Source organism: Trachemys scripta, chromosome 6 (assembly GCF_013100865.1).
Source record: "Trachemys scripta elegans isolate TJP31775 chromosome 6, CAS_Tse_1.0, whole genome shotgun sequence".
Lineage (NCBI taxonomy): Eukaryota > Metazoa > Chordata > Testudines > Emydidae > Trachemys > Trachemys scripta.
The window spans coordinates 90,966,751-90,979,547 of NC_048303.1; the positions used below are offsets into that span (position 1 = coordinate 90,966,751).

At 46.4% G+C, this 12,797-nt stretch overlaps 1 long non-coding RNA gene across 3 annotated transcripts; it reads right to left on the reverse strand.

Annotated features, from left to right (window-relative positions):
- Positions 1-3,091: 3,091 nt before the first annotated feature.
- Positions 3,092-12,796, reverse strand: LOC117878834. Of its 3 annotated transcripts, XR_004646107.1 has the most exons (4): positions 12,477-12,796; positions 10,325-10,944; positions 7,541-7,640; positions 3,092-3,296 (listed from the first exon to the last, which is right to left on the reverse strand). It is a non-coding gene; the product is annotated as an uncharacterized LOC117878834 (long non-coding RNA). The 3 variants fall into 3 exon arrangements; XR_004646106.1 differs by lacking the exon at positions 3,092-3,296 and having other exon boundaries at positions 7,068-7,640; positions 10,369-10,944; positions 12,477-12,792; XR_004646105.1 differs by lacking the exon at positions 3,092-3,296 and having other exon boundaries at positions 7,068-7,640; positions 12,477-12,792.
- Between the last annotated feature and the right edge of the window lies 1 nt (position 12,797).

Here is a 12,797-nt window from a genome sequence, read left to right on the forward strand (position 1 = left end):
GCTGTTGTACAAAGCACTGATAAGACCTCATTTGGAATACTGTGTACAATTCCAGTCACCTATGTTTAAGAGAGATTCTACACCAACTCAAAGTGCTGCATTAAAATGGAAAATGGATTGAGTAAGCCATTCAGCATCAAGACAGGTGTAAGGCAAGGGTGTGTCCTGTCTCCCTTTTTGTTTATGCTAGTCATCGACTATGAGTTAAAACAATGCAACAGTGATACAAATGGCCTAAAATGGAATGATTCAAGGCTATTTGATCTGGACTTTGCTGATGACATCGCTCTTATCAGTGAAGATGCCAACGGACTACAAAAATGCACAAACCAACTAAACGAAGTAATGGAGAAGATAGGCTTGAGATGCAATGTAAAGTTATGTTAATGGGGATTATAGGGACAGAAATCAAAATTGAAGAGAAACTCGAGAAGGTAGACAATTTTATGTATCTTGGAAGTACCATGAGCCAAGATAGCACTAGTTCCGAGGAAATAAAAAGAATTGGGAAGGCAAAGGCTGCATTTGGAAGACTCAAAAACATCTGGCAACTCAAAAACATCTCCCTCAAGACAAAACTGAATGTGTACAAAGCAATTGTTATCGCCATCACAACATATAGCAGTGAGACATGGCAACTTACCAAGAAAGAGATACAAAAGCTGGATGCATTTCATCACAAATGTCTGAAGAATATTGGGAATAATATATAGACAGGAAGACAAATGAAGAAGTCAGAAAAATGACTGGACAAGGCACCCTCTCACAAATAATCTAGAAAAGAAGACATCAGCGGCTGGGATATGTGCTGAGAATGGAAAAAGAATGCTTACCAAATACCGCCCTTGAATGGAAGCCAAAAAACGCAAGAAAGAGAGGAAGACTGCAATCAACATGGAAACGAACAGTTCTGAACAACATCAAGCACCTCAACTTGAAATGGGAAGATTTGGAGAGAAGGGTAGTTGACTATCAAGGATGGCAAATGTGGGTAGCTCAATGTGCAGCAAAGCACGGGGTGGACAAAGATCTAAGGGTATTTAAGAAAAATTAATTTAAACTGGAACAGGTACGGAGAAGAGCTACTATGATAATCAGGAGACTAGAGGGCCTATTTGATGAGAAATGACAGGACAAGCTTGGCTTGTTTAGTCTAGCAAAAAGAAGGCTGAGAGGAGATATAATTGCTCTCTCTAGATTGTGGGGGGAAAGGAAGAAAATACCAGGGAGGATGAAGAGCTACTTAAACTAAACAACAATATTGGTATAAGAACATATGGATATAAACTGGCCATGAACAAATTCAGGTTGGAAATTAGAAGAAGGTTTCTAACCATCAGAGAGGTGAGGTTCTGGAACAGCATCTGTGGGGACAAACACCTTAATTAGTTGCAAAAGAGAGCTGGACAAATTTGAGTGCACTGTATAATGGGATTACTTGTGATGGTAGGGGGCAGGGCCCAACACCCCCTGGGCTCTTCTCCAGTTTGTCTATGGGTGGTGGGTGACCGGCAGGCCTACGTAGGTTAGCCCCTGGCTAGCTCGCCCATTCTGCCTGGGGTCCTGCCCCTTCCTTCCCCCACCTGGGGCAGATGCAGGGTCCGCAACTCCGTGGCACCTCACACCTGCCCGTGCAGCTCTTACCATGGCCAAGCTGTGACTCTGAGGCCCCACCCCAGCCGGAATCGGCCCGGAAAGAGCTGCGCAGGCAGCTGTGGAGAGCCAGTATGAAGTTGCAGAACCCACACCTGCCCTGGGTGGGCGGGGAGCTTTGGGGGCAGAGACATGGGCTGGGGGCTGCTCTTAGCCCCCCAGGCACATGGAGGGTCCACTGCGGTTCCCCACAGCTGCCCGGGCTCCACTCTGGCCTGGACAGAGGGTAAGGGGTGGGGTCTGTCCTGGTGAAAACTGGACGGGTCAGGCCAGTCCACTTTCAAGAAGTGGGAGGGCTATGGCCCCCCTCCCCCACAGTTCAGGTGCCACTGGCCCAGGGCTCGGCCACATGGGAAAAAAAAGCCGCAGGCCCCTGGCGGGAAGCAGGAGGAGGTCTGGGGGTGAAGTACAGGTGCGGCCACACCGGCAGTTTGGGTAGGCTGAGCCTTCCCCTGCCTTTGATACCCGCCACCCATGAGTTTGTCTTATGTTTCTAAAGTTCATACTTCAGGGTTTTAGCCGGCCAGGGTCAGGAAGAGATTCCGTTCCCCTCAATATGTTTTGGGAGATTTTTTTAATTTCCTTCCTCTGAAGCATCAGGAATGGCCATGACTGGAAATGGGACATTGGTTGGGGTGGACCAGAGATCCAAGGTGGTAACGGTATTCTGCACCTACTGAGCCTCTAGTTGAAGTGCTCCTTGCTGCTGTTGAGGTGGCCTGTGTACGGCTTCATCAGCCATGGGAGTAAAGGGTAGTCTAGGTCTCCAAGGATCACTATTGGCATTTCAACATCCCCAGTAGTAATCCTCTGGTCTGGAAAAAGCTCCCCGATTGCAGCTTTCTGAACAGGCCTGTGTTCTTAAAGATGTGAACATCATGCACCTTCCTTGACCAGCCAACACTGATGTTGGTAAAATGTCTCCAGTGATCCACCACTGCTTGCAATACCCTAGAAAAGTAGCCCTTTCTGGTGATGTATTCTGAGGCAAGGTGGTCTGGTGTCAAAATAGGGAGATGCGTGCATGCCATCTAACGCCCCACTGCAATTCAGATGCCCCATTGCTGCAAAACCATGCACTGTGTCCTGCACGTTGCCCAGTCACAGTCCTTCATAGCAGAATGTAATTAATGGCCCTGCACATTTGCATCACAGCAACTCCCACTGTAGATTTCCCAACTCCACATTGATTCCCGACTGATCGGTAGCAATCTGCTGTTGAAGCATCCACACAGCGTTCACCGCTTACTTCTCCACTGTCAGTGCAGATCTCATTCTGGTGTCGTTGCACTGGAGGGCTGGAGTGAGCTCTGCACACAGATCCAGGAATGTGGCTTTGTGCATTCGAAAGTTCTGCAGCCACTGCTCATCATTGCAAACCTGCATAACAATGCAATCTCACCAGTCAGTGCTTGTTTCTCACACCCAGAACTGGCACTCCACTGTCTGCAGCTGCTCTGTGAATGCCAACAACAACCTTGAATTGTTTTGATCTGTCCCACAGCAATCTAGCCTCCAAAGAATCATGTTCCCTGTGGCTCCTCTGGCAGCTCCGCAAATATTGTCCTGTGCTCGCAATGCTCATCACAATAGCACAGAGCTGTGCAGGATCCATGCTTCTCAGAGATGGCAGGAGCGCGGGGCTTTTTGAAAAGAGGCATGAAACATTATGGGATGCAGATAAAATTATGGGATGGAGAAAACTGCATTATGGGACATTGAAATCATATTTGCAGTCACCCCTGTGTGCGTTTGCCCAATGTGGTATTGCAAACCGTCCCCAAAACACCCAGCTATCCCACTGTGCAAGTTGCCACTCACAGTGCACAGCTCTCTGCATTCGTGCAAGTGCTGGGTGTGAGGATGCACACCATCAACACAAGGAGCGAAGTGTGGACGTGCAAAAGCGATTTAATCATTGTGATGGCTGTACGTCGATGTAACTTAGGTCTACATAATTTTGTAGTGTCGACGTACCCTGAGTGAGCCAGAGTTAGAAGCAGCAATCAGTCACTACACAGACTCAGAGAACTTAGAAGTAAGGCTGCATGTTGGTCACGGATTCCGTGACTTTACATGATCTCCGTGAATTTTGCAGTGGTCGATGCGGTTGGCTCAGGGGCTGCCCAAACACTAGGGCAGCCCCTAGGCCAGCAGCAGCAACAGTTTGAGTATGGGAGGGGACTCAGGACTGGGTCAGGGGGTTGGGGTGCGGGGTGGCACTTAGCTGGAGAAGGGGGACTCTGAAGCAGCTGGCATGTCCCTGCAGCTCCTGACCGAAGCGGTTCCCAGCCAATGGGAGTTGCGGAGCTGGAGTTAGTGGCGGGGGCAGCATGCGGACCCCCCGTGGCCTTCCCTCTCCCTAGGAGCTTCAGAGACACATGTAGCTGAGTAGGGAGCCTGCCAGCCCCGCCAACCCTCCTCCCCCCCAAGCACCAGCAGGAGATCCAGGCTGTGCGCTGCTGCCTAGCTCCCCCCCAACCTGTCCCGTCCCTTTGTAAATCTTGTGCAGCACCGCCCGCTTCCCCTGAGCCCCTGCAGTTGCAGCCCACGCTAGCCCCCCCCCCCAGCACCAGAAAGGGTCCTGGGCCAAAGGTCACCATAGGTCCCCCCCCCCCCCACCCCGCCCCCAGTGGGAGCCCTGGGTCATCACCACCCAGACCGCCCCCCCCCAGAGCATCCGCAGCCCCCTGCCCAAGTTTTAGTTAGGGGTATATAGTACATGGACAGATCATGTGCCGTGAATTTTTGTTTACTGCCTGTGCCCTGTGCATGACTTTTACTAAAAATATCGGTGACTAAAACGTAGTCTCACTTAGAAGTATCCAAAGGTGGGGTCCAATAGAGCAGATTGGTAACTGTCCATCGGGGGGGGGGGGGGGGGCGCCACAAAGATTCACCCAGGACTGTAACAAGCTTCTCAAGTGTTACTGTGGAATTCATTATTGTGGGATGTTACTGAGGCCAAAAGCTTCACAAGATTTACAAAGGAACAAGACACATAGGGATAACAAGAATAACTTGATAGGTCTTTAAGTACCTACATGAGAAACTGTGGCAGGGTGCTGGTTGAGAAGCCCTTAATCATCTCCTGCCACTCCAGCCCTAATCAAGGGGAATGGATTGAGGCTGGGTGAATAGCCTGGCTGTACCTGCCAGTCTTATTAGCCCAACGCTATAAAGGCTGGGAGGAAGCCAGAGATTGGGGAGGGAAAGAGAAAGATCAGGCACAGAAGGAAGTGGGAGCGGGCTCCTTGTAGTCTGTTGCTGGCCAGCCCTGTTGTAGGCAAAGTAGCTATGAAGCCTGTATATAGTTGGGAACTGGTGGTGGGAAACCTTTTGAGAATAAAGAGCATGGGTTTGCATTAGACTGGAGTGTCCCTGATTCATTGAAGAGGGAGGCCCAGGGGCTGAATACTTAGGGGTACAGTGTGAACCGTGTTACAGAAACAAAATTGGAACAGTCCTCTGCTATCAATCTAGCAGGCAAAAGTATAACAGGATCCAATAACTAGAAGTTGAAGCTAGACAAATTCAGACTGGAACTAATGTGCAAATTATTAACAATGAGGGTAATTAACTGTTGGAACAATTTACCAAGGCTTGTGGTGGATTTTCCATCACTGGGAATTTTTAAATAAAAATTGGATGGTTTCTCTAAAAGAGATGCTGCAGTTCAAACAGGATTTAATTCAGGCTGTGTTACACAGGAGGTCAAACTAGATGATCAAATGGTTTATATGATTCTGTAGTTTTATAATCTATGAATATCCAGAGTTATCATAAACACTAACCAATTTTTGGAAGAGAGGTTAAACCTCATGTTTCAGAGTTTAATTTCTAACTATCAGGGAACAGAAGGAGAGCAGGGTGAGTGTACATGGGGGAATTAATAAACTATTCTGCTATTGCTGTTCCAGAATATCTATTCCAGTAATTTCCCTGCATAGACAAACTTTAATGGGAGAGTGGATTATCCCACATCTGCCTAGTATGAGATTTCTTGTACCTTTCTCTGAATCCTCTGATACTGGGCACTGTCAGAGACAGAATACTGCACTAATCAGACCACAGGCCTGATCCAGCCTGGCAATTCTTAGGTTTCTTAATTTGATAATCCTCACCTCTAATTGCCTCTGCTCTACTTTATGGTCAGACCTCATGAGATTAAGCTTTCTAGCAAGATTGGTCTGGGAATTCAATAACAGCCTTTCATCATTTACAACGAGGAGTACTTGTGGCACCTTAGAGACTAACAAATTTATTTGGGCATAAGCTTTTGTGGGCTGAAACCCACTTCATCAGATGCATGGAGTGGAAAATATAGTAGGAAGTTATATATATATGTACACACAGTACATGAAAAGATGGGAGTTGCCTTACCAAGTGGAGGGTCAGTTCTAATGAGACAATTCAATTAAAGTGGGCTATTATCAACAGGAGGAAAAATCACTTTTATAGTGGTAATCAGGGTGGCCCATTTCAAACAGTTGACAAGAAAGTGTGAGTAACACTAGTGCAGGGGTCAGCAACCTTTCAGAAGTGGTGTGCCGAGTCTTCATTTATTCACTCTAATTTAAGGTTTCGTGTGCCAGTAATACATTTTAACGTTTTTAGAAGGTCTTTCTATAAGTCTATAATATATAACTAAACTATTGTATGTAAAGTAAATAAGGTTTTAAAAATGTTTAAGAAGCTTCATTTAAAATTAAATTAAAATGCAGAGCCCCCCCTGGATCAGTGGCTAGGACCCAGGCAGTGTGTGTGCCACTGAAAATCAGCTCGCATGCCACCTTTGGCACGCTTGCCATAGGTTGCCTACCCCTGAACTAGGGGGAAATTAGCATGGGGAAATTAGTTTTTTAGTAACCCATCCACGCCCAGTCTTTATTCAGGCCTAAATTGATGGAGTCCAGTTTGCAAATTAATTCCAGCTCTGCAGTTCCCTGTTGGAGTCTGTTTTTGAAGTTTTTTTGTGGAAGAATTGCCACTTTTAAGTCTGTTATTGAGTGACCAGGGAGGTTGAAGTGTTTTCCAACTGGTTTTTGAATGTTACAATTCTTGACGTCTGATTTGTGTCCATTTATTCTTTTGCGTAGAGACTGTCCAGTTTGGCCAATGTACATGGCAGAGGGGCATTGCTGGCACATGATGGCATATATCACATTGGTAGATGTGCAGGTAAACAAGCCCCTGATGGTGTGGCTAATGTGGTTAGGTCCTATGATGCCCACTTTAATTGAATTGTCTTGTTAGAACTGACTCCCCATTGGTAAGGCAACTCCCATCTTTTCATGTACTGTGTGTATATATATCTTCCTATTGTATTTTCCACTCCATGCATCTGATGAAGTGGGTTTTAGCCCACGAAAGTTTATGCCCAAATAAATTTGTTAGTCTCTAAGGTGCCACAAGTACTACTAGTTGTTTTTCCTGATACAGACTAACACGGCTATCCCTCTGAAACCTTTCAGCATATAGATACTTTCACAGTGAGTTAGAACCAGAAAGTGCAGAGGAAGGGAACAAGTGAAACCGTTCTCCTCCCCTCCCCTCCCTTCTCATTTTAAAACTTGTTTAAACCTTACAAAAGATTCATTTCAAATTTTGGGTGAAGGCATGCATATATTAGTGTTTTATCCAAACCATCTCTATTCAGCTGAGTACCAGCAGGAAAAAGCCATATAAGCAGACTTGAAAGTATTTGACAGCAGTTCAAACAGGTACAAATATATCACAATGCTTCGGTCCATACAATTTAAAAGAAACATATTGTGCCTGATGTGCTATATGTATGGTATGGGAGTTAATCCAAATGAAGAAAACCATGTTACATTATGTAGATAGGCCAAATTTTAACCTGGTTAGTACAAACAAACAAACAAACCTTAATATAGATTTTTCTATGACTCTACTAGTGAAATGTCAAAACTGTGGCAACTCGTAGCATGTAAATCCACTGACGAATAAAACTCAGGTTTAATCTCCTGAAAAATAGTTTAAAAAGAAGAAAATTATCTTAATTGCTATTTTTAAAAATCATATTTAAGCACAGATTTTTAAAGGTATTTAGGAATTGCACTCGGTATAACAACACATAACTGATTTAGAAACCTAAATATTTTCAAAAGGGATCTAGGATCTGAAGTGATTTAGACTCCTAAGTGCCTAGATCCCTTTTGAAAATATGTAGGTTCCAAAATCACTAAAGCAGTGCAACACTGCATACAGAAAGGCCTACGTACCTTTACAAATCTGGGCCTTACTTTTATGAAACACACCCATTTTGTAGGGGTTATTACTGGATTTGCTTATTAAAGGCAAAACCAAAGAGGTGTTAATGCTAACTGCTGTAGTACAGTCACTGTTCAATTTACATTCAAGGGTAACATGAAAGCAATTTGAAAATGCTTAGAAACTTCTAACTACTTAAGTCATTGTGAGGTCTGTCTAGCACTAGGGAGTAGGAAAACCACCCCTCCAGAAGCTGCAGAAACCATCAACTCAGAACTGCTGAAATCATTCTCCATTACTACTAATCTGATGCATTTAACTTCAGCTGTGTCTTGTAAAGTGCCGGTTCATTAACCTGAACATTGTTGACAAGCTCATTATTTACACAGTCTGCTTGATTAGTGCAAGTGCTAACAATGACGGAGGACACTTCATCTACAGGAATTCATTGATACATCTCAAGCAGAGAGAACCCAACATTTCTCAGTCACGGATTGGAATTTACTGAAGATCTCAGGGAAGCGCTCCACTACCAATGTACATCGGTGCAGCTCTCCCGTCGGTTTAATAAATCCACCTTCCCGAGAGGCGGTAGCTATCTCGGCAGGAGACACTCTCCCGCCGACATAGCACTGTCTACAAGAGGGATTAAGGTCAATATAACTACGTCGCTGAAGGCAGTGGATTTTTCAAACCTTGAGTAACATAATTATACTGAAGTAAATCGTGTAGACCAAGCCTAAGGTGGGCACAGTGACCAAGGGGCGGGTGGAGCAGGGCAAGCTCCCGCATCCTGACCCCATTTCCATGGCAGGAGTGGGGCAGAGGGCGAACTGCAGGCAGAAGGGATGGGGAGAGGCCCCCACTTGCTCTAGCCCAGAGGCCCCACAAAACCCTAATCTGCCCCTGGGTGAACAGACAGAAATGACCACAAAAAAATACAGTGTTAGAGGATGAAACAGAGAATGAAAACTACATCTAAATGTCGCAAATCCTTTATACTGTGTCCCTCATTACCGTTAGCAAAGAGAGGAGAGACAAGAATATAAAAAAGGAGGATTGGGCCATCTTGAACCAAAATGAGTGTGGCATATTTACACTTTGGAATCAAAAGGTAACAGACACACAATAGCACAGAAATGCAAGCACCTCTAGGATGAGAGGTTGGTAATCAGTCAGTGCAGGGAACTCTGGCTGCTAATAGGGTGAGGTGATTTGCTATGGTTATGAAAAGTATGATGAGATCTTTGATGGCTCCAGCAAACATTGCTTTTTATGGTCTCATTTGAAAGTTTACTGTGTGTTTGTATATCTAGATGGAGCTTATGTTTCTCTCAATCTAATGAGTAAAACGTATTTTTCTGACAAAACTGTTATATCAGGTTAAGGAAAACAACAAAAGAACATAAGTAAAGTCTCTATGAAAGAGCACTGTGTGTGTCTTCTCTGTAACATGCAAAATTTTTCTGCTTCATAAAAGTGCAGCTGCCGTCTCTAGACAGCAGACTCCTAGAAATCTAAAGATGCAGTACACAGAAATCAAAATAATAACTTACTGCTGCAACCTCACAGAATTCAGATTTTAGCTGGGACTGTATTACATTTTAAAATGTCACTCTTTGGAAGAAATGGAAATTACACATTTCTCTGTTTTAACAGGGAAGCTCTTTTTGTAGAGGGGATACTTACTTCCATTACACTTTTCCAACGGAAACCCTCCCCACTGTCCCCAGTGAGCCTAGTCTATTTTATTTATTTAGATTCAAATAATAAAAAATGCCAGAGTCTTCACCAGGAATTGAAATTAGATGGGGTGTTCAAATCGATGGGGGGAGGAGGGGATGTTGGAAAATGACTAAATTGGCAACTATTTGACCACTGGGGGCAATGTGGGAGTTCAGGGGGATGTAGGGAAATCCATTGCCTGTATGAAACTTCAGGCACTGTCACACATCATTAACAACAGAATAAAATCCTAGCACTATTTCAATCATCAACTCAGCAGGAACTCAGCCGGCCACCTACAAAAACTCCTTTATTACTCCCTCATTGTTCTGGGAAGCATAACCTCAGCCCTTTCCAGAAACCCTATCAAACAGATTTCTATTTTAGTAGATGGGACATCTTGTCTTCCCTTTACTGGATCAGTGTAAGGGCTTTTCTATACAGGGAAATTGCCCAGAATATCTATTGCAGAATAACTCCCTTCATGGATATTATTCCAGAATGAGTCATTTTTTCCCTGGAATAATTATAGTTAATTAATAATTAATAATTATAATTAGAGCAGTAATTATGCTGGAATAAAGTCACTTTTATTTTGGAATAGTGTCCACATGGGGAGCCTCAGTAGCTATACCAGTTCATTTTCCTGTGAAGATGAGCCCTAAGATTTAAATAGTATGTTACGAACTGCACACTTTTCCCCCCTACCTACCCAATTAAAATCCTGTAGCAGGATATGTATTCTAGTATACACACCCTGCCGCGTCCAGTAGGGGGAAGTGCAAGCTCTCCATCTACTGGATCATTAGTGAAAAAGCTGCTCTGGGGATGGTAAAATAGATTTCTGGTGAGCAGCAGTGTTCAATGCTGAAGTCTGATGCAACAGCAATAGATCTTGTTTTTTTGCTCCACAGAGGAACTTCATTTGTTTTAATCTTACTTGCTGTGTTCTGATATTGTGACTGAACTCAGTAGGATCTGGAAAAAATGATATTCAGATTTTTTTTCCTTCAGGGATGTGTATGGTCTTGTGTGATAACATTTGTGAAAGTTCTTCTCATTTACACAGTTGGGTCAACCACAGTTTGTCTTCAACTGGATGGAAGCGTTTGTTCTTAAGAACATTTCACCAGAAATATTTACATAGGGCAACGTTTTTGAAAGTCAATGGGAGTTGTGCTCCTAAGTCACTTTGTACTTTTGAAAATCCCAAACACAATCTACCAGATTCTGGTGTCCTTCAGGGACATGGTATGGTCCAGGTTGGCAGGGCCGGCTTTAGGAAGTGCGGGACCAATTCGAACATTTTCGGTGGGTCCCCAGCAGGGATGACTAAAAAAAAATAAAAAAAGAAACATAAAAAAAGCCTTTCATTTCTTCCATGTATTATTTACTTTCCATACATATATAAATAATAAAATTATATATTATGTACATTGCGTCATATATGCTGTTGATCGGTTATTAATGAGCTCCGTTTCACATGTGTGGGTCCCTGCCATTCCCTGGGGTGCTGTGCACATGTGTGGGTCCCAGCTTCTCCCTGCCCCCCTCATTGAAGCAGGTGTGCAGGGTCACTGCCCTGGGAACTGCAGGGCACCACTGGACATGGGGCTGGCTGGAGGCAGGGCAGGGGCTGACTGGAGGTAGGGTCTGGCTGCAGGCAGGGCAAGGGGTGTGGGGCTGGCTGGAGACAGAGGGGTGTGGGGCGGGCTGGCTGGCTTCAGGCAGGATCGCAGGGGTGTGTGGCAGGGGTTGGCAGGGCTGGCGACAGAGGAGTGCGGGACTGGCTGGCTTCAGGCAGGGGGGTGCGGCAGGAGTTGGCTGGAGACTGGGCAGGGGGTGCGGGGCTGGCTGCAGGCAGGGCAGGGGGTGCAGGGCTGGTGTGGGCAGGGGTGTGTGTGGGGCTGGCTGGCTTCGGGCAGGTCTGCAGGGGGGTGCGGCAGGGGTTGGCTGGAAACAGGGCAGAGGGTGCGGCAAGGGTTGGCAGTGGGCAGGGGGTGCAGGGCTGGCTGCAGTCAGAGCAGGGGGGGCAGGACTGGTGCGGGCAGGGCAGGGGGTGCAGCAGAGGCAGCTGGAGCCCTGGCCCTTTAAATAGCCCCCAGAGCTCCGCAGCCCTACCCCAGGGCTCCAGCAGTGGGGCTCTGGTGGCAATTTAAAGGGCCTGGGGCTCCAGCCCCTTCTGGGAGTCCAAGGCCCTTTAAATTGCCCCCTGGGGAAGCTGGGCCACGCTGGTACGCCGTACCGGGGCTTGGGCGTGGGGCCCTCTTAGGCGCGGGGCCCGATTCAGGGAAATTGGTTGAATTGGCCTAAAGCTGGCCCTGCAGGTTGGGGTGCTCCCTTTGCCATGTCCATGAAAGCTGGAAGTGTGGTTGAGTGTGGTTATGGCTGTTGGAAGGGGACAGAAGTGATGGAAACCTTTGGAGACTTTTGGTCCTCGTAATGTGAGGTACCCAGTAGTTTGATGAGTGCTGGAAGCAGGGCAAGGAAAAAACAGGAGCTGCAGGATCAGCCCTGAGAACACAGACAGGTGGTCCAACAGCTGCTAATTCTTCTGTTTTAAGTTCTACTTATCGTAATCAGACATATTTTCTGTAGCATTAAAGCTTTTCTGGACTGTCTGTCTCATTATTTCATACTTCTAAAATATGTATATACTTTATTTCAGAAAGGAATGAAATTGAGTATATTCAATTCAAGCTGCACTTTGCTGGGTTTAGATGGAAATTTAGCATGTCTAAGCAGTTATCTAGCCCAGGTTTTGCTCTCTTGTAGTGAGTGTGCACTGGGCGGTACAACCAGCCTTGAGTCACATGCTGCCCTCCGTCCCCATAAACAGACTTTTCTAAGTCGGGGAGACCTACCTGCCTCCAGAGCTGGCGGAGGGGAGGCTGCCGCTAGCACCGACTAGTCAGAGCCAGACCTAGTAAAGGCAGGGCCTTGGACCGGCAACGTCCCGAGCGCTGAGCTCCGCCGGCCCCCAAAGCACTGAGAGGCCGAGAGCTGCCCGGCTGGGGGGGACACAAGCAGCCCTAGCCGCGGTGCAGCCCCTGCTGGCCCATGACATTGAGTAGGTGGGGCTCTCGGAATAGCCCCCAGTGGCTCTGGCCTGCGGCCCTACAAGGGGGCTCGGGGGTCAGGGCGGCAGCGGACAGCCCCCCGCGCCGCTGGAGGGCGGTAGCTGC